The following is a 21165-nucleotide window of genomic DNA, read 5'->3' on the forward strand; positions in this document are numbered from 1 at the left end:
CTATCATACATTGCAGGTAAGTTCAGATCACATGCAATTTATTCAAGTCCTCCTGAGAGGCATAACATACACTGGACTCTGCATTGCACTCCCCAATTTTGCATAATCTGCAAAAGAGTGGCATATTAGTTAAGCCCATCCCAATATCATTAACATACAAAATGAACAACAATGGTCCCAAAACTGGCTGTGCACTACATTACTAGTGGCCTTCCTCTTTCGAGATAGTGCAACCCCCCCCCACACACACAACTTTCTCATACCTATATGAGAGTCAGTCACTGATCTAACTCAGAAGTCTGTTATCCAATCCCATGTTTCAATTTATGAGGGTGGTCTGAAAAGTTCTCGGCCTCCAACACTATTGGCATTTTTTTTTCTAAGTTAGTCATCATCATACGTATCAAGGATTTAGGCCTAGTATGGCCTGTCCCGGCCTTAGAAGTCATCGTTGAATCGTTTAAGAGGACGTCCTGGTTTTCTTTTTCCTAATGGCTTGTACTTTAAGGCTTGTTTTGGTAATCTTTTTGTTTTCATTCTTTGAACGTGTTCCATCCATCTATGTTTATATTTTTTAATTTTTTCAATTACTGGTTCTTGGTTTAATTCTTTCATAATATCTTCGTTTCTTTTGTGATCAAATAGGGTATACTTTGCAGTTTTTCTCATAAACTTCATTTCTGCTGTTGTTAATCTTTGTTTGTCTTTTTGTTCTATTGTCCAGATTTCGCTTCCATACATTAAGACCGGTAGGGCTAATGTATTGTATACTTTTAGCCTGGTTTGTTTTTGAACTAGGTTTGGTTTAAATATAGAGTTAATTACTCCTGTTATTTTTAAATATTTTGCAATTTTTATGTTTATATCTTTTTCATTTTCATAAGTGATCATACATTCTAGGTAGTTAAATGAATTCACCTGTTCTAAGATCTTGTTATCTAATACTATTTTAGTTCTTGCTGGATCTTGTCCTTTAAAGGCCATAGTTTTTGATTTTTCCATTGATATTATCATACCATAATCTTTGGATATCTCATTTAGATTTAAAATAGCTTCCTGTAAGTTATCTTCAGCATTTGTAATTATTATTTGGTCATCAGCAAAGAGGAGAGTGTTTAAGTTAACTGTAGGTGAAAGTTTAATTCCTTGATGTAAATTTTTACTCCATTTTATTATTATTTCATTTAAGTAGATATTAAAGAGTTGCTGAGAGGGGACATCCCTGTCGGACCCCTTGGTTTATCTCTCTTGTATATGATAGCTCATGATTTAATCTTATTTGTATTTGATTATTTTCATATATACTTGTGACAGCTTTTAGGATATTATTTGGTATTTTTTTTTCTTTTAATATGTTAAATAATATGTTTCTTTTAACTTTGTCAAATGCTTTTTCAAAGTCAATAAATGCAATATGTGTTTCAAAATTATATTCTCTTCTTTTCTCTATTATTAATTTTAGGCAGAAGGCTGGGTCTATACATGATCGTCCTTTTCTAAATCCATTTTGTACTTCTAGAATAAAGTTTTCGGAATATTTCATTAGTTTGTTATTTAAGATTCTGCTATATATTTTGTAGCATGAATTTAGTATACTGATACCTCTATAGTTTTTAGGGTCATCTCTATTACCTTTCTTAAAGATAGGAATCACAATTGCTTTTTTCCATTCTATTGGGGGGATACCAGTTGAGTAAATTTTATTTAAAAATAATAGGAGTCTTCCTTTGAATCTTGTTCCTGCGAATTTATATAGTTCTGAACCTAGCTTATCTTCTCCAGGTGATTTTCCGTTTCTTGTTTCTTTCAGGCTGATTTCTAATTCTTCTTCAGTTATTTCCTTTTCATTTTCGTTAATTGTTTGCCAGTTGTCTTTTTTAAAATATATGTCTGTCCACATTTCTGTGTAGTAATTTAGAAATTCTTCTAATTTCAATTCAGTGTTTAATTTTATGTTTTCTTTGGTATCTGCATTTAGGTGTTTCAAAATCTTATATACATTGGGTCTTATTTTATATAAATCATGTTCTAAATTAGAAACAAATTTATTCCATTATTCTCTATGTCTTTTTCTGACTTCTCTTTTAGCTATGGCTCTTATTCTTTTATATTCTATTTCATCTTCTAATCTTTTACTTCTTAACCATTTGTGATAGGCTTCTTTTTTCTTTTTGATTATTTCTTTGATTGTATCATCCCAGATCTTCAGTTTTTTTCTTTTATTGAATTTTTTGGTCTTTCCTAAGCTTTCATTTGCTCTTGCATTTGGTATCGTTTTTATATTAAGCCATTCTATTTCTATTTCTTCATTTTGTTTTATTTTATCTAGATACTGGTTAATTCTTTGTTCATATAGCCATTGTACATTTGTGTCATTCAATAGTCTAGTTTTATAAACAAATGTTTCAATTTTTCTTTCTGTTCTTGTTACTTGTAGCCATTTAGGTGGTAATCTTAATTTTATTTTCACAAGGAAGTGGTCACTGCTTATTTCATATCCTCTGTGAACTCTAACATCTAGTGAAAATTTTGATGTCTTTTCATTTAATATGAAGTAATCTAATATTGATTTCCATCCTCTTGCTGCCCAAGTATATTTATGTATGTCTTTATGTTTGTAGAAGGAATTCATTATTTTTAGGTTATTATAAACTACAAAGTCAATCAATTTTTTACCATTTCTGTTTAGAGTATGTTCTCCATGTATTCCTATATTATTATTAATTTTCGTGTTTCCAATTCTTGCATTTAAGTCTCCTGCTAAAATTATGTAATCATTTTTATTTATTTTATTATATATGTTTTGTAGCTGATTATAAAAATCAATATTATCTTGTTCTCTTCCTTCTTCTGGGACATATAAACCAATTATTGTTAAATAGCCTCTATCTATTTTTATTCTAGCTTCTATTATTCTTTCATTCCATAATTTATAATGTTTTAACTGTTTTGAAAGGGAGTTATGAATCCAAATCATGACTCCTACTTGTGCTCTTTGGTCTCTGTCGACTCCACTGTATATCACATTAAAATTTTCAGTTCTCATAGTTCCTTTTAATTTCTTTTTTGTTTCAGTGATTACTGCTATTTTAAAATTTCTTTCATTTAATAACTGGTCTAATTCTATTTCTTTATATGCTATTCCTCTTACATTCCAGTTTGCTATGTGTATTATATTTTGTCGTTTCCATTTTCGTTTTCCCTTTTCCATTCCAGGGTCGTTTCCCATAGATTCAATCCGATTATCTTTTTCTGTCAGCTTACAAGTATGGTTATGTTCTCCATGTCAGGGGACCAGCCTGACGATGGAATAGTTCAGTGGTAGGGCTGCTACCTTAAGGCTTCTGAACTCGCCTTCTTACGAATTTAAACCCATAGGAGGAATAGGGTATATTGAAGGGGAAAGGGTAGTTTATAGAAGAAATATAGTAAGGTTTATAGAAAGAACATAGTTGTAAGGCCAGAAATGAAAAGATCCCATGGCCCTCGAGTACTCTAATAGCACAAGGGTCATAAAGTAAGAAGAGTTGGCTGATAGGGCCTTATAGGAAAGATTAAAGTAAGTGGGTCTTCCTCAAAGTAGAAGGAGAGGATAGATCCAGCTAGGGGTCCATGGGAGTGCCGCTTCCCTTACAATCAAGATGATTGCCCCTTATGGCCCTGTTGGTCCACGAGTCCTTATTCAGTATATTCGGACCACCCCACCATATATATATATACACACACACGCACATGGTGGGCTCCCCTATCCGCCACCCAGGGGACGCGCTCTCTAGGGGTTACAGGGTCCCCTGAGAGTCTAGAGTCTAAGTTAGTACATCTGTCATAATTGTCCATGTGAAATTGCAAGTCATTCTATCAAGTAGTTTGTTTTATACAGCTGTCTGAAGCAAAAGTGTTGTCTGTATCCCTTGAAATGGATAAAATTGAGTATCGTGCGGCTATAAAATTCTTTGTAAAAGAAGGTTTAACACCAAAAGAAATTCATTCGAAGTACATAAAAGTTTATGGGCACTCTTCTCCTTCATTTTCAACAATTAAGAAATGGGCTGCTGAGTTTAAACATGGCCGTACCAGCCTTGAAGATGAACCGCATGAAGGACATCCAAAAAAGTGAAACGAAACCAAAAATCATTGAACAAGTGCACGATATGGTACTGGTTGACCGGTGAGTCAAACTGCATGAAATTGCCGAGACTATAGGCATTTCAAAAGAATGTGTAGGATATATTTTGCATGAAGAATTGCAAATGAAAAAGCTTTGTGCAAGATGGGTGCTGTGCTTGCTCACAGCAGATCAAAAACGCATTAGCATGAAAATCTCTGAACAGTGTTTGGAAAGTTTTAACAAGAATAAAACTGATTTTGTGCATCAATTTATTACTATGGATGAGACTTGGATTCACCATTACACACTAGAATCCAAACAGCAGTGAAAATAGTGGAACAGAAGCATCAAAGAAGACAAAGTTGGTTCCATCAACATTAAAGGTCATGACATCGGTGTATTAGGATGCTAAAGGCATTTTGTTTATTAATTATCTTGAAAAGGGTAAAACAATAACTGGGGAATATTATTCTGATCTTTTAACCATACTAGACAAAAAAATTCATGAGAAAAGACCCGGTTTGCAGAATTAAAAAATCATCTTTCATCAGGACAATGTACCTTCTCCCAAAGGTGTTTTGGCAATGGGAAAATTAAGGGATATGCACTATGAATTGTTGGAACATCCACCCTATTCCCCAGATTTGGCTCCCTCTGACTTCTATCTCTTCCCAAAATCAAAACTCTTCCTTGCTGGTCAGTGTTTTTCTTCGAATGAAGAGGTGATTGCAGCTGTAGAGGGGTATTTTGCAGATCTTACTGAGAACCACTACAGGGACGGGATAATGGTGCTGGAGCATCGCTGGAATAAATGTATTAGTCTTAAGGGAGATTATGTTGAAAATTAAAAATAATTTTTATATTATAAATTATTTTTTTCATTGTTAGGCCAAGAACCTTTCAGACCACTCTCATATATAACAGTTAGTCATGTGGCAGTCTATCAAAAGCTTTTGCAAAATCCAAGTACACCACAATATATGCATCTACCTTGTCTAGGGTATTTGTCACCATGTTATAGTACGTAAGTAAGTTAATGAAACATGATATCTCTTTAACAAATCCATGCTGATAACCACAGAAAATACTGCTGTTACCAAACTCATTTCTGTATCCTACTTATCACCAATCTCTCCAGTACCTTCACCACAACTCCAGTTATACAGATTGGCCTATAATTTATAGCTATAGCCTTATCACTACCTTCATGCAGTGGAACAATTTTATCTTCTTTCCACCACTCCCTTGGAACCTGTGCTCTTGCAAGACTTATTAAACAGGCATGTCAATGCTATTGCCAATTCACCGGAACATTCCGTTAAGATGTGTGGTGATATGTCATCACATTCAATCTTCTTATTGACATCAAGGTTATTTATTCCCTTCAATACCTGTCACAAGCCATTCTCTATTATGTTCTCTACATAAGTTCTTAATGGCTCCATCCTGATCATGAAGAAGAATCCTTATCAATTGTTGGAAGTTTTTTCACTTGATTATACTATAAATTAAAGATACCAAGAAATTATATATACTTGGTTTAATCCTTTATCCAAGTGTAAGCAAACAAAGTTTGCACCTGAAGTATTTTCAGGATGTGGCAACTCGTATATAGAAGCTAATGACTTCACATCACTTGCTTTAGAATCCCATAATGCAAAGCACACATCCTTATGGGTATGTATAATGTTATGCATTATGGGAGGGGTCACTAACCAGACTGGTTTCGACCTTTATTCAGGTATCTTCAGTGGGAGCCAGACCCAGAGGTGATACTAAGGTTGAAGTAATGCAGAAGTCATACTGAAAATACTTCAGGTGAAGTATTTTCAGTATACTGCCTACTATCTGAGATCACTTTACCATAACGACGAACTGCATCTTTCAGGATGACTCTTCCCCTTGTCATTGTGCAAAAAAGTGTAAATAATGCTATTATAACCCTAAAATACTATATTAATTGAGTTTAGTGCTTAAAACAGCTATAGTTTTTGTTGCAGGTTAATAAATGGCTCAATGAATGCTCGATTCAGTGACTACCATGGCCAGGAAACAGCTCTCAACCCCACTGAGAATTTGTGGTACTTAATGGAGACCAAAATACACAAGAAGAAGCCAAAGTAATTGGGAGCTCCAAGAAGCCATTATAAGAGTATAGAACCATGAATTAAAAGTTGCATCCATCAGGAAATTGGTTTTGTCAATGCTCTGCCAATGCAAGCTGTATTAAAGGCAAGAGGATTATCCACTATGTACTAAACAGAAAAAAAAAAGTAAATTTTTAGCTTTGAATGTTAGTAAAACTGTATAGTTGAACTAAAGTTTGATTCTGGTATTTGTTTTTCCAGTGAAAATATCACTGCCCACTCCATTTTTGAAATATTTGTAAATTTTTCAATTTTGTTGTCATTTCCTAATTATGTCACATCTTGTATTAAAAAGAACCAAATGTTAATAAAAAATAAAAATGTTATATTGCCTTTATTATTTGCGACAATTATTGTGTTATTATTCTTTTTCAAATAGGCATTCAAACTTAATTACCAAAACAAAACATGGTTACAGCAGATGATGCAGTTTCTATGAACATGAGTGTATTATATCCTATTAGCTTCTATCTCACAGAATATAGCCTCAAATGAACTGTTCTCCCTCAAACGTATAAACTCTCCTTAACTTCTATTTTTTTGTAGTTCTTCAACTATCATTAGTAATAAACCTTTTCCCATCTTATTCCCTTTACCATAACATTCTAGCCCTGAAACTACATCATTTCTGTAGTTTCAGGGTCTCACTGATACTGATAATTTTTGCACAAGTCGAACCGATCAATAAAAAAAATTCTTCTCTGTATTTTTGATATTTCTTGTCATTTGTATACATGCATTTGAACATCCCATTGGTCCATATTTACCACTGCATAACATCACTACCAACCTATTCAGATTTGAGACCTGGGAAATTGTATCCAAGAAGGATAGAATGGGTAAAAAGGGAGGGGGAGTGCTATTGATGATAGAGAAAGAGTTATGTCCATACAAAGTAGAGATGCAAGACGGAAATAGTGCCAGTGGTTTTGAGGCAGTATGGTATGAGATAGAGGTGAATGGAATCAAATACTTGGTTGGATATTGTTATAGACGAGGAAATGTGGATGATAGTGACTATGAAATGGATAATCAAATTAGCCAAGCAAATAAGAAAAGAGTGATCATTACGATGATTTTAATTATGGAAATATAGACTGGAATAATGAGATAGCAACTGGAAGTAAAGAAAATGAGTTTCATGAGTTTTTAAGGGATAACTACCTCAGACAGTATGTAACAGAGGGCACACAAGGACTGATGGTCTTGGATTTGGTCATCTCATCAGAGGATGTAATTATAAATGAAGTGTCAAATCACCCACCAATTGGTGAGAGTGACCATGAGGTGATTACCTTGGTGGTTGCCAGCAGTGTGAGGAACTCTGTAAGAAAAGGGTATATGTGGAACTACAAGGGGGGGGGGGGGAATTATGAAGAGCTCAGGAGACAGCTTGCAGGTGTCCTTTTGTCCTAATTTTTGGAAGATTGAAGGGCAACTGATCTCTACTCCTATCTATTATGGATAAATGAGTCAAAGGATATCAATAATTTCATAGGTATCAAGAGAGAGAGAGAGAGAGAGAGAACAGCAAGAAACTACAACTATCTTGTGGCCCTAAATACTAATAAGTATGTATTATTAACTGTAATAATGTGAACTCTATGGCTGTTGGTCAATTTTTCTGAGTTATGAGGTTATAAATATGAATTAATTATTATTACTATTATTACATATGAGGCCATATATCACCCACACCAGCTGTCACACCTATGCATAAACTCATTCATGCTAGATGCACTGATGACTTCAACAGGAAAACTGTTACTCACTCACTGCTCTGTGAGAGAAAAATCTAGTTCTTATCCCTTTTTTGACTTCAAACAAAATAAACTTCATAGATGCCCCATGCTCTCTCCACACCTTCATATAATGAAAAATTTTATCAGCTGAAATACTTTGTCTTCTGTTTACAAGAATCTGCAGTCCACATACCCTCAATCTGTCCTCATAATCTACATTTCGTAATCCTGATTATAAACTTTGTAACTATTCTCTGCACCTGTTCCAGTTTCTTTATCTCCCTCTGAATCCACGAGACCGAATATGCATACAGTAGTCCAGGTGCAGTCTTATTAAGGCCTTGTAAAGAAGCAAAATGACTTCCTTATCCTTGCATGTTAATGTTCGTTTCAACATTGCATTTAACCACTGAATTGTATTTGCAGGTTTTACTATGTGCACTTTGAATTTCAAATTCCTATCCACCATAACTCCAACATTCCTAACCTCATCAGTTTCTTGTGGTATAACCCTGCCAACATATACTGCCACTGGAAATCTCATCACACCCAGTAGATACTAAGTGTCAAGTGTATAACTTTGCACTTATTAACGTTAAACAGATAGTCATTATAATTTTCCACACTTCCAGCCTATTCGAATCACCCTGTAAATGATGAATATAGTACCATCGCTGATTGCCCTGCCTATCTTTGAATCATCAGCAAACAACTGAACATCTCCTCCAGTGAGATTCTTTGCAATATCATTCATGTATGGATTGAACAACAATGGTCCAAGGACTGATCCTTGGGGTACACGACTGGTCACCTTAAATCTATATTCAAACTCATTGTATACCACTTTCTGATACCTGGCAATCAGTTGCTCACTCTATATTACAATCCTATATTCTCCAGTTTATGCATCAGCTTTTTGTATGGTAGTCTATCAAATGTCTTAGCAAAGTCCAACAGTATCATAACCTAAAATATGACTTCTCTTTAGTAAATCCATGCTATACCTTGCAGTGTACAGCTTGTCTGTCAGCTCATCTATATTCAAGTTCTTACCAACTTCTCTAAAATCTTCACCACCCATACTGACAGGTTGATTGTTAGACGCACTGTTTTTTGCATCATCCTTGTACAATGGAACTATCATTCATTCTTTCCATTCCTGTGATATTTTTCCTGAGGCTGAGACTTGAGTTATACAAACATGTAAGTGCCTAGCCAATGTGGTTAACACATCTGGTGTGTACACTGACTTTCTATCTATCCCTATTGCTGAATTCTTATCCATGTTAATCAACACCTATTCAACCTCATTTTCATTCACCTCTATCTCTTCAACCAATGTGATAGTACCACTGTGCACCATGTTACATACATGTGGTTGATATATCTTAGAAAAGTGAGCACTCATTAACTGAACAATCTCATCTGCTTCTCACGCAAGAGTACTGTCTGCATTCAGTAAAGTTCTTTTGAATTGTCTTTAGCCTGCACACAGTTTCCAATTTCTTCTTGTACCCTTATTTAGCATTCTACACAATACTTGTAATTTTCCTTCGTTTAATATTATTATTATTATTATTATTATTATTAAACAAGACCTCATGGAGTTAAAGACTCATCTAGGAGGTCCTTTTATCTCACACACATCTCATCATACCGGGTCTTAAACACATTCAAACTCCTTGCAGACACCACGCTCTCAGGCAAGGCATTCCAATCATTCACAACTCTGCACGAAAAAAACCTGCCTCTCACTCCCCTACTCACACCCTCTTTATACAGTTTCCAGGGATGACCTCTGGTTCTCCCCTGATCTCCCACTATTCGCTGTAGAACTTCTCCACCATTGATCCTATAGCAACCCCTTACCAACTTGTAGGTCTCTATCATATCTCCCCTCTTCCTTCTCTCCACTAGTCTCTGCAAATTACATCTTTTCAATCTTTCCTCATACTCGACATTCCAGAGGTCAGAAACTACCTGACCTGAAATACCTGAAATAAAATATATTTAATAGCTTCTCTTACTATTATTCACATGCTATTCCTTCCACATAATCTTCTTCTTATGGATCTGTTGTTTAACTGTTCATGTTCTTCAAACCTGGAACACATTCAGATATGCTTATTTAAATCTCTTTTCAAAGATTTACATGCTCTTCTGATATTTTTACCATTCTGTAATTGATACCATGGAACCAAAGATAGTATTCTTCTGAGTTGGTCATAATTTATAGCTTTGTAGTTCAGCACATAGCCAGTCCTAACTGGAACATTCATATAATTAACTTCTTCACAGCTATTTAAATAATTATAATACTGAAATTAACTCACGTAAAATATTATTTATTAGTATAATTTTCGCCTGAATATCACAGGCATCTTTAGTACAAAGCTGATAAAACAATAACTGACAATTCCAAAAGGCACCACCTAAGCAGCTAATGTAAGATAACTAAAAAAAAATGTCATTAAATTTCCTAACTTATTAAAAAATAATACAATAAAATAAATAAAAAAGTAAAAAACAAAGCAAATCTTTGAACAACGTATTTTTGAACAACGTTATTTCTCCCAGAAATAACATTTCTGGGAGAAATAACATTTCTCCCAGACCTACTCATTGGTTCAGATATGTAGATGACATTTTTGCTATCTGGAATGGCTCTTCTTATGAATTACAACAGTTTCTCTCTAAATTAAATGAACTTCATCCAAGGATCAAATTCACTCTAGAGGAAGAAGTAAATAAACAGTTAGCCTTTTTTGATCTTTTAATTCTTCACCAATCAGATAGTAACCTACATTTCTCTGTTTTTAGGAAGAAGACTGATACAAGCCATTATATCCATGCTGAATCTCATCACCATTCCAGTCAAAAGGCTGGAACTATTAAAACGCTGGTTCATTGGGCCCACTCTTTATGTTCTTCAGATGAGTTATTACAGAAAGAATTGCAACATATTTTTTCAACTTTTTTATCTAATGGTTTATTATTATTATTATTATTATTCAGGCCTCCATGGAGTCAAAAGCCTCATTGTGGGAGGTCCTTCCTAAGAACATAAAGTCTGTCAAGACTCATCGAGGGGAGGTGCCCCCTAAGAAACACAAAGTCTATCATACCACTCTTTAAACTCATTGACCGTTATAAGAATTCGTTCATCAAAAGAACTTTTGGTATCTCTACCTCTTCAAATACAGAAGAAATAACTCATATTCTAGGTATTAGTACTACTCATATTCTAGGTAACTCATTACTAGGTATTAGTAAATGCATTGCAAAAGTTTTAAAACCACTAAATATTTTTGTTGCCTTTCATCCAATCAGAAAAATCTCCACCTTTCTCACTTCTCCAAAGGACAAGCTTCTTTCACATCTCGATCATCCAGTTGGCTACCAGATTCCTTGCTCTTGAGGGTTATCTTATTTTGGACAAACAGGAAAATCTGCTTTTATTTGGCTACAATAACACAAGTCTTATATTGAATATCTTGAACCTGAATAGTCTGGACTTGTAGAGCATGCCATCAACACTAGACATAAAGTTCATTGGAACAAGACAAAAGTCTTTCACAAAAATCGGTTCCTCATGGGCTTTATAAAGAAACATGTGAAACTTTACTTCACTCTCCTAACTTAAACAGATCCAATGGTCTACATCCATCCCCTTTGTGACAAAGTACTTTTTAAGTCAGCTAATCTTTCCTAACTTTTTTATTTATTTATTTTTTAAAATTTTTTATTTATTTTTATTTTATTATTTTTTTAAATGTGTGTGTGTGTGTGTGTGTGTGTATTATTTTATTTAATTATTTATTTTTATTTTATTTTATTATTTTTTAATAAGTTAGGAAATTTAATGAGCTTTTTGTTTAATTATCTTACATTACCTGCTTAGGTGGTGCCTTTTGGAATTGTCAGTTATTGTTCTATCAGCTTTGTACTGAAGATGCCTGTGATACTCAGGCAAAAATTATACTAATAAAAAATATTTTACATGAGTTAATTCTGGTGTTATAATTATTTAAATATACCTACTCATGGTAATTCTTTATTGAAACACATCCCAGCTATGTAAATTGTCTATTTGAGAAATGCTGATCAAGTATCTGAGAAAAAACTATTTTAATACTAACTAGTTTCACCAACTTTAGCTGTTAGCATCTTCAGGATGATGCCAACAGCTAAAGTTGGTGAAACTAGTTGGTATTAAAATGGTTTTTTTTCTCAGATACTTGATCAACATTTTCCAAATAGTCAATTTACATAGCTTCTGTGGTCAAGAAAAAATATCGTTTAATATGAATACATTCCCAGCTATTTATTTGCGGAAAAAAATCCTAGTTGCATTTACCAAAGATGGTCCAAAAAAAGTTAACAATAGCTTGAAACTAAAATTTAACTTATAATGGCATATCAAAATAGCAGGTTTTTTGCATGCAGAGTTGTGAATGAACATGCACAAATTGTCTTCAGACAATTTGAGCATGTTTAAAGCACAGTATGATGAGCTGTGGGTATGAAAAAAGGATCTCCTAGATGAGGACTTGGGGTAATAATAATAATAATAATCTTCAGGTGGTCTACTACTATGGAGGCATTGTTTCAGGCACATAAATGCCATTCACTCTAAAAAAGAAAAAAAATCACTTACATATTAAAGATAAATTACTCATATCATTCTGATATCAAAACAAGTGCTTTTAATTGGGTACATATCATAAATATGTTACTTATTACAATGAAAACTAAAAATATATTATAAAGAAATATGCTAGGCAAATTTTAGAATATAATTTAGGAGTATATCTTTGGGATATAACATAAATACATCTATTTATTTTTGCAACAACAGATGCTATGAAACTAGAAGGAATTGTACTTAAAAATTAAATGCTATTTAAAGAAATTAACTTACTTTCTATTTTTCCCTAAAAAATCTATACATAATAATACACTTGTTAAGCCGGGCCTGGTTGGTCAAGTGGTCAGCATAACTGCTCTCCAACCAGCAGGTTGTGGGTTTGAATCCTGCTATGGGCATGGATGTTTGCGATTGTCTCTAAATAGGAAATGAATTATGTTGTCGAGTGTGAGACCATCGCCCTGCTTTTTGGAGGTTTGAAGTGGCTTGAAAAAGTTCTGTTTGGTCTCTAGAGCAGGGTTTCCGGAATACATAAAAAGTAAATAAAAATTATATAAAATTAATAAAAACAGAATAAAAATTCTTAATCATCCACCTACAGTATGAATGTACTATATGTTTGTAGCAAAATCTGTCATGGGTGGAAGCAATGGTCTGACATGATTAAAGTTTGCAGCCTCCAAATTAATCTGTTATTTGTCAAGATTCCAATATTGTCAAGGTTTTACTTTTCAATGCACTTCTGACTGCATTAATCTAAATCATGTATTTACTTCTGAAAATGCAGATACTGTTTTCTATGTAACTGCCTATTTTGATAATTGTTACTTTTTTTTGTTGCTGATTTTCCTACAAAATAAAGCAGTTATGCATTGAGTTAAGGAGTCCTGAAGACTTCCATTGGATTTATTTAGTGATATAACATCATATTCAAAGGTTTAATGCCACTTTCTTACAAAATGTGATCCATATAGATAATGAATAACTGTGCATAATAGCGTTAAAGATACCAAGCAATTTTAAACTTGGTTTTACTCCATTTTTTCCAAGTGAACAAACAGACAAAATGTCAAGTTTGCGCCTGCAATTGATGCAGGACTAGCTGATCCCACAGGTAGTGCAAGACCAAGGCAACTCGTGGTAAAGGTGGAGCAAGCTCTGATCACTAATCTTAATATTTACCCTTAATGCCAAAACACATCTCCAAGAAGGGGATGTATGATGTTTTGTATTAAAGGGGCTACTACCCAGACCGGTTTCAACCTTTATTAAGGTCTCATCAGTGGGAGCCAGGCTAGAAATACCAAGATTTAGTAATGCAGAGCTTGTAAGTATTTTACCAAAACAAGTTACCATAAGGTGTTTTAACCTTATTGCTCCACATTTACCACGAGTTGCCTTGGTCTTGCACTACCTGTGGGATCAGCTAGTCTTGCATCAATTGCAGGCGCAAACTTGACATTTTGTCTGTTTGCTCACTTGGGAAAAATGGAGTAAAACCAAGTTTAAAATTGCTTGGTATCTTTAACATAATTATACCCAAGTTAAAAATACTTTCTACATTTAGATCTCCTCCTGAGATTTTTATTTAATAAGGTTAAAACACCTTATGGTAACTTGTTTTGGTAAAATACTTACAAGCTCTGCATTACTAAATCTTGGTATTTCTAGCCTGGCTCCCACTGATGAGACCTCAATAAAGGTCGAAACCGGTCTGGGTAGTGGCCCCTTGCCTTTAATACAAAACATCATACATCCCCTTCTTGGAGATGTGTTTTGGCATTAAGGGTAAATAAGGGTAAATATTAAGATTAGTGATCAGAGCTTGCTCCACCTTTACCATGAGTTGCCTTGGTCTTTCACTACCTGTGGGATCAGCTAGTCTTGCATCAATTGCAGGCGCAAACTTGACATTTTGTCTGTTTGCTCACTTGGGAAAAATGGAGTAAAACGAAGTTTAAAATTGCTTGGTATCTTTAACATAATTATACCCAAGTTAAAAATACTTTCTACTGTGCATAACAGCATCTGTCCATCCTGCCTTATACCTAAATTTACATCAAACCAGCATATCTTTCTGTACCTCCTTTAATTTTAACTACTGATTTACAACTTGCAAGTTTTGTGCTGAAAGATTCGTACTGGATTTGCTTAGTAAAATAAACTACATTTAAATTCATAAAGTAAACTAGTAATCTTATAAAGCAAACTAAGATTGTTATAAAGTAAACTAAGAATGTTATAAAATAAAATAAAATAACTAATAGAGTTCATTACCTCTAAAGAAATAAGTTTTCATCCCATTTTTGCATTATTCACATTCAGTTTGAAAGATAAGTTGTCATGCGAAGTTTTACATTAAAGAAAAAAAAAATTCAACCTGTACATCTCAGTTACTTACAAAATGCATTCATGCACTTGGAAAAATTATAAAGAGTTTCATTATTTTTTTTTTTTATTTGTTCCAGGCAGCACAGACACTAATAAAATGTCACAAACAAAACAATGACAAATCACAAAATAGGACATAAAAATAATTCTAACACAATAAAAATAATACAAAACAAGACAACAAACAATTAGGGTCAGTTCTGACAAATCACAGCACAGGTACACAAATGCACCACAGTGATTCTACCATAAAACTGACCTTAATAGCTATGACTTCAGCAAATCCTAGAGTTCCGCCATGAAGCCTAGTGATTGATCTCTTTACTCCCTGAAAATGTTTATTATTATTAAAAATTTGCAATTAATCAAAAAATAGTACTTAACATACAGACATACTTTGTTAGGTAATTTTTATATTAGAAATTTAAATTCCAGTTAATCGATTAAACACTAGAAATTTTAAACTCCTTACACACAAATCCTGATAATCAACTGATTTAACTCACTGCACTGCACATTAAATTATTTCAATATAAGATATCATCCACAGATCATATATCAGTTTTTGAAAATGTTAACCAAGCAGGCTAATTTTTGCATATAATTTACATATAAAATTTGTGTAACCAAGTTTTTTCTCCTGGTGACACAAACTTTTGTTTGTTTGCAGTTGACTGAGGAGAGGATTAAAACAATAACATAATTTTTTGGGTATTATAATTTACTGATTTAGTGTTAGTGGCTAGAAAAAAAAAGTAAATAAAAGAAATAAATAATGGAACATTTCATTATATATTTTGTTGTATCTAAAGCTTATGATGAATAATCAAAATCTTCACATCATTTATTTCCTTAGCCTCTTTAAATCAAGATAAAAATAAAAACAAAATAAAATAAATTATTTAGTCTAATTTTATTTTATTTTTACTCAGAGCATCATCATTAGCTGCACACACATAGAAAATTTAATGAAATCTAACCAGATGGTCAGATGAATACATAACAAGATGCTATGATGAACACAAAAAAAAAAAAAAAAAAAAAAGGGACATAAACACCTAATCTAAGGCTAGAAAAGACCACAGACAAATTTACACTGCTACTTGATACCTACCACTAAACTAACTGTGGTGGCAAGCATAGCATATCTTTGTAAGTGTTACAAATTCATTAATTTTACATTTATTAACAATAAAATATAATTTGAGAGAGAAAAGAAATAACGAGTATATCTAGAATGGGAAGAACAAAATTACAGACTTCATCATAAAGTTCTATCTCTAGACAGTCTGGTGGATTTCTCGTCTGGCATTCTTTATAGGCTGTACTACCTCTGGTTGCTATAAAGAGGGTGTCGAGCTCATCATGAATTTGAACAGGAAAGACATTAATGTTCCTAGATATGTAATTCAACACAGTGCTGTTGTCTTCAAACAGATATTATTATTATTATTATTATGGAAACAAAGACAGGAAGCTGAGTGAGAGGAAGAGTTTGCTTGCAAGATCACCAACAACAAATGGTTGTTGTTATATTATTATCATTATTTTTATTATGTGACACCTCCTGGAAGTCCCAAGATTCATCCAGGGAGAATGTGCCAACAGCATCGAATGACTGATCTCCTTCCAACTACTAACCACGCTCAAACTTGCTTAACTTTTTTTGTGAGTCATGCCATATATAACAACAACATGCTACATAACAACAACCACCACCATGAAGTTTGGAGACTCACTGAGGAAAATTCAAACTATTCACACAATATTTAGCATACTTCGCTCCAATCACAATAACTGACAAAACCATCATAACTATTTCTAGCAATCCTCATACATTACTCTCCAAATAAAACATAAAGTTTTCACATCCTTATTGCATTCTTACTCAATTTCAAGGGATGACCTTGTTCTGTTCCTTGTAGCCCAGTGCTGAAATATTTCTGCTGCATCAATCCTATAAAACCTTTTAGAAACTTTAATGTTTCTATCATATCCCCTCTATTCTACCTAACCCTGAGCATTTCATAGGCCACTTACCATCTTGATTCACTTGACTCTGTATCCTGCACATAATAATCAGATGTGGAAGTATTATCAAGCCTTTATACACAAATAATGATAACTTCCTTCTCTGCTTGTTATAGTATTCTTCAATAACCAAATAATTCTGTGAGCTATCATGGCTACCTTAGTAATATGTCCTCTGATCGTTGAGCTTTATCAATTTCCTGGAGTACAAAATACTGTTCTGTCAATGTGGAATGAACATAGCTTGTGATATACTATGATCTATTATCTTTTGCCAATGCTGTCAGCCGATGTAAATCAAGATGTTGAAAGTTTATTTATCACTGGGTTAGACTATGATAAATTTAATTCAATCCTTTATCCCAGTGAGAGCAAACAAAGTTTGCGCTTGAAAATATCTTCAGGACTGAATATAGTGTTGTACTATCTTACCTGGGTAAGTAGTACAACACCAGGCAACTCGTAGCAAAGGTGTAGCAGGCTACCAACATTCCTACCCCAGTATCTCCCATGATGCAAAACACATCTCCTTGTGGATATGTATACTGTTATGCATTAAGGGATTGGCCACTACCCAGACTAGTTTCGACCTTTATTGAGGTCTCTTCAGTGGGAGCCAGGCCCAGAGTTGGAGATACCAGGCAGAAGCAGTAGCAAGGGTAGCTTGCTCCACCTTTGCTATGAGTTGCCTGGTGTTGTACTACTTACCCAGGTAAGATAGTACAACACTATATTCAGTCCTGAAAATATTTTCAGGTGCAAACTTTGTTTGCTCTCACTGGGATAAAGGATTAAACTAAATTTATCATAGATGTAAATCAACTTGCAAGCTTTCTCCATTGCTTTTGATTAAATATAATGCAATGCAATTTGGATCATAAACAAACATTAATATTTCCCTTCATTTATTATATCATTTTTGTACAAATTAAACAGTAATGATCCTAGGACAGTACCTTGCTGCACACCACTAGGCACCTGCTTTCTGCTGGATTCTGCTCCTTCATATACCACTTTTTGGCATCTGTCCATGAGCCATCCTCATATCTTAGAACTAATGTCATATGCATTCCCATTTGTTCTGATTTTTTTTTTTTATTATTATTATTATCAAGGCCTCCATAAGTTCCATATGTATTCAGAGAAATGCTTTTCCAAAAACTCCAGTAAAATCAATGTGTAGCTATTCCCTTTATCCAACTCAGCTATCACTCTATTATAAAATTATTAAATTTATTAATTGAAAATTCTTAAATTAATTAAATTATTAGAAATATTTAAACCTGCTGTTTAATTATTTCACTTTGTTCTGTAGCTATTCCATTATATTTCAGCCTGAATATTGTAGGCTAACATCAGTGATAATTGGTGCATAGGAATATGATACTTTATAGGGAAAGCATGGTTTTGTAACAAGTAGATCCTGTTTCAGTAATTTATTCACATTTTATAATAAAGTGAAATCAGAATTGGATAAAGGAAATGGCTACACCATGATACTGCTGGACTTTGTAAAGGCATTTGACAGAATACTGCAGGGAAAACTATTACATAAGTTCAGTGGCATAGCTAGAGCTTTTATGGCCGGGCGGTCCCTGAGTTTGCCACCCCTCTTAATACATACTAACAATACTACAAAAAGTCAAAACGACATATAGGGGAAACAAATTAAAATACTATGTTTATTTTTGAAGTAAAACTTTAATTTCAACATTCTAAAATGTTATTTTTCTTGCTTTTCTGTTAGCAAAATCATCGATGACATTGGCGAAGTCTATTTCACAGCAATGTAGGTAATTCTTAATCAATTTTATTTAGAAAAACTCCTCTCACAACTAGCAACACTTACAGCATTTGTGAAGAAAATTTGTAGTAGTATTACAATATTTGGAATTGAGTTCTTGAGACGATATTTTAGAATTAACTGCAAAAGCTTAAAAAGGTTCAAAGTTTTGCCTAGGGTGGACCGCACCCTCTGTCCCCCCAGCTACACCACTGCATAAGTTGGAGCAAATGGGAATGGATATGAGGCTGGTGGCATAGATAGATAGATGGAGGAGGGGAGGAGGGGTTGATAGACAGATATCAGAGGGTAGTGTATGGTAGAGTGAAATCACAGCAAAAGATGGTGACTAGTGGTGTCCCATGATTCTGTACGGACCAATGCCACCGTACGGACCAATCCATGCCACCAACCTCAATGGATATGAGGTTGGTGGCATGGATGGATGGAGGGGGGGGGGGTGATAGATATCAGAGGGCAGTGTATGGAGGAGTGGAATCACGGCAAAAGAGGGTGACTTGTGATGTCCCATGATTCTGTACTAGGACCACTACTCACTAATTTATATACAAATAGTACAGCAGAAGATTTTAAGGAAGACATGTAGTGGTTTGCTGATAATGCAAAATTAGGGAAGGTAAATAGTTGATAAAGTGATGTAGATATTTTACACGATGACTTAAATAAATTGGCATTTTGGGCATAGGATAATGATTATCAATTTAATGTTGCAAAATGTAAAGTTATGCACTCTGGGTTGAAAAGGATGCATACTGTATCATACTGACACTACTTGTTTACAGGAAATTGATGAGGCTAGGGATTTCGGGGTGACAGTGGATAGAGGTTTGAAATTCAGTGGACATATTGCAAAATTGGCAAAACAGCCCCAAGGATTACTTGGATGCTGAAGAAAACACTCACAAGTAAAGACAGGTAGGTTATTATCCCTCTTTATAAGGCTACAATTCAGCCACATGTTGACTACTGTGCACAGATTTGGTTGCCTATGTTTCTTGGTGATCAGGATGTTGTGGAGAGGATTCAGAAATGAGTGACCAAGCTGGTGACAAGTCAGTGGAATGTTCCATATGAGGATAGATTGAGGGGTTGTGGGTTGTAGAGATTAGCTGAAAGGTGGAGGATATGATAGAAATATATAAGTTACTAAAGGGACACTATAAGATTGACACAGCAGAAAATGTTCGATAAATGGGGAGTGGAGCGTGGAAACAAGGGGTCACATACGGAAGCTGTCTAAGAGTGTTATTAGTAAGGATGTGCAGACTATGTTCTTTCTTGGAAAGTGGTGAATGAGTGGAATGGATTGCCAGAGGTGGTTATGAGTGCCCAACAGTGAATAGGTTTCAGGAGATTATTATTATTATTATTATTTTTATTTAGCCCTGCAAGGAGTCAAAAGACTCATTGCAGAAGGTCCTTCCTAGAAAACACAAGTCTATCAAGACTCATCGTGTAAGGTCCCTCCTAGCAAAAACAAAGTCTATCATACCACTCCATAAACTCTTTGACCGTTCTCGCTCTCACCACTCTTTCAGGCAATGCATTCCACGGTTCAACCACCCTACATGCAAAGAAACCACTCCTCACCCAAATGGAGAAGAAATTTCCTTTCATAACTTCCAGGGATGCCCCTTGTCATCACTCCTTCCCACTGTTCAACCAAGTCAACCCTTTAACTACCTCTCAACAGTTTAAAAGTCTCAATCATATTACCAAATCTGCAGTCCACATTCTCTCAGCCGGTCCTCATAACTAACATTGTACAGTCCTGAAACTGTCTTTGTTATCCATCTTTGTACCCTTTCCACAGTTAATTTATCCCCTTCAAATCCTGGAGACCAAATCTGAGAACAATAGTCAAAGTGTGGCCTGATCAGGGTCTTATACAATGGAATGATAACTCTTTTTTCTCTGCAGGTCAGCATCCTTCGCATTATTGCAGCAATCCTCTGTGTTACCTTCACCACCTTTGCAATATGTCCCCTGAATTTCAGGTTTCCATCAATCATCAACCCCAGATCTCTTGTCCCCCTATAGCTCCTCCAATAGAGTATGCAGCATCCCATCGATGTTTCCCAAACCTCAAAACCTTACATTTTGCTGCATTAAACTGACCCCCATTCATTTGCTCATCTATCTAGCTTATTCAAATCCTCTTGCAGGACTACCACATCTGCACTATTACTAATAACCCTTCCAAGCTTCACATCATCCTCAAACAAATGAATATTCCCCTGCAATCCACTGACAATGTCATTGATATAAAGGTTAAACAATATAGGTCCCAGTAC

At 34.5% G+C, this 21165-nt stretch overlaps 1 long non-coding RNA gene across 1 annotated transcript in view; it reads right to left on the minus strand.

Annotated features, from left to right (window-relative positions):
- Window positions 1-21165, minus strand: part of LOC150095899 (uncharacterized) — a 100234-nt gene that overhangs the window by 18787 nt on the left and 60282 nt on the right. Inside the window, exon 2 of the long non-coding RNA XR_016549974.1 lies at window positions 15296-15364. This is a non-coding gene — a long non-coding RNA (uncharacterized LOC150095899). The remainder of the gene's footprint in view (window positions 1-15295; window positions 15365-21165) is intronic.

The sequence above is a fragment of the Typopeltis vanoorti genome, chromosome 19, assembly GCF_054136105.1.
Source record: "Typopeltis vanoorti isolate ZY-2024b chromosome 19, IOZ_Tvanoo_1.0, whole genome shotgun sequence".
Lineage (NCBI taxonomy): Eukaryota > Metazoa > Arthropoda > Arachnida > Uropygi > Thelyphonidae > Typopeltis > Typopeltis vanoorti.